This window comes from Alligator sinensis, unplaced genomic scaffold, assembly GCF_000455745.1.
Source record: "Alligator sinensis unplaced genomic scaffold, ASM45574v1 scaffold336_1, whole genome shotgun sequence".
Lineage (NCBI taxonomy): Eukaryota > Metazoa > Chordata > Crocodylia > Alligatoridae > Alligator > Alligator sinensis.
This window is the reverse complement of record NW_005842917.1, coordinates 356,557-358,042: the sequence shown is the minus strand read 5'-3', so window position 1 is coordinate 358,042 and position 1,486 is coordinate 356,557. Positions and strand designations below refer to the sequence as shown.

General features: G+C 47.0%; 1 long non-coding RNA gene across 1 annotated transcript in view; it reads left to right on the top strand.

The window, feature by feature from the left end:
• Window positions 1-423: 423 nt before the first annotated feature.
• The window catches only part of LOC102375651, a 6,871-nt gene continuing 5,808 nt past the window's right edge, over window positions 424-1,486 (top strand). Inside the window, exon 1 of the long non-coding RNA XR_325206.3 lies at window positions 424-1,032. This is a non-coding gene — a long non-coding RNA (uncharacterized LOC102375651). The remainder of the gene's footprint in view (window positions 1,033-1,486) is intronic.

The following is a 1,486-nucleotide window of genomic DNA, read 5'->3' as shown; positions in this document are numbered from 1 at the left end:
CCCGCTCTCACCCCCCAGCCCCCCCCTCCCCTCCTAGAACTTTATCTCTGTTTGCTGCCCAATGTCCAAATACTGGGATTTTCCCACTTATTTTCCAGGACTAAAGTCCTAGTTGAGAAATGACATGTGGGCAGAGAGTGCCAGGGCTGGTGGGAGCTGCAGGTTGAGAGTGAGGGTCACCAGCAGTGCTGGGGGGGACAACAGGGGGCTGCAGGGCAGGAGTGAAGGGCACCAGCAGGGCTGGTGGAGTCAGGGGGCTGCAGTTAGGGAGTGAGGGACACTGGCAAGGGCTGCGGGCTGGGTGGAAGGGGCAACAGCAGGGCAGGGGGCTGTAGGTTGGGAGTGTGATGGGCAAGTTTGTTTTTACCCTGAAATAAAATAGTTTTCTGTAGTATACTGTTAAGTTAACAATAATTAAAATTATTAAATAGTATTAGCTTTGTAGCTAAACACAAGGCATGACCTGTGGCCTAGCAATGTTGCTGACCACAAGACAGAATGATAGCTAAGCCAGCCATTTTCTTATGTCAAGTGCCTTAACCATTTTGTTAGAAAAAAGCAGAAATTAAGTCTGTGTACTGAGTACCAGCTGCAGCTAGGAGTGAGATAAGATAAGGGGGGCCCAGAGGGAAGAAGATGGTACAGCGGAGTACAGGAAAACAGATTGGAATGTGTAAGATAACACTAACTTTTTTCTTTTGGAAAAGTACTGAGATTTGTAATGCACCATGTAAGGAGATGATGACCATAAGTATTGCATATTCAATAACCTTGTAGTTTTCCTTGTTAGAAAATGTATAAAAGACAGCCTCACCCTTAAGTCGGGGCCATTTTACCTCTTTGCTGTTTTATGGTCTTTACTTGAATAAATAAACTGCAGTTACCCCTTCACCCGCGTTGTCTGGTCTCTAAGCCAGCTAGACAACGAACACCAGGGAGTTTTCTCCCACGACAATTTGGCACCCCAGATGGGACTCGTCTAGCTTGGAGCCTTTGGAGACCTCCACCCCCTGACACCCCAGCGCGCACCAGGTGAGTTCACCTATTTGGGTCAGTCTCGGGAGGTGGACGGTCCCCTCGGGACCAATAAGGCAGGATCCTTAAATCGGGTAAAGGGACGGTGCCGGTGAGTACCTCAGGTCTGTATGTTTTTGGTTTTTGGTTCAATTTCTGGTTGCTCCAGGGCTTTGGTTTCTGGTTAATCCTTTAGAGATACTTTGGTCTTGTTTTTGTTTTATAGTGGGTTCGAGTCCCACCTTTAGTTTTTGTTTGATTGTGGGTTTGAGTCCCACCTTTATTCTTTGTTTAATTGTGGGTTTGAGTCCCACCTTTACTTCTCTAGAGGACTTTGAGAGCAGTCTTTAAGGGTATCTGTCTGCTACTTTAAATGCTGTTAGAGCCAGCAGCCTAGCCGAAAGGCGAAAGACACGGATATAAGGTAGAAATGCTGTTATAACGGCCAATGACTAGGGTCTCGGACTCAAGA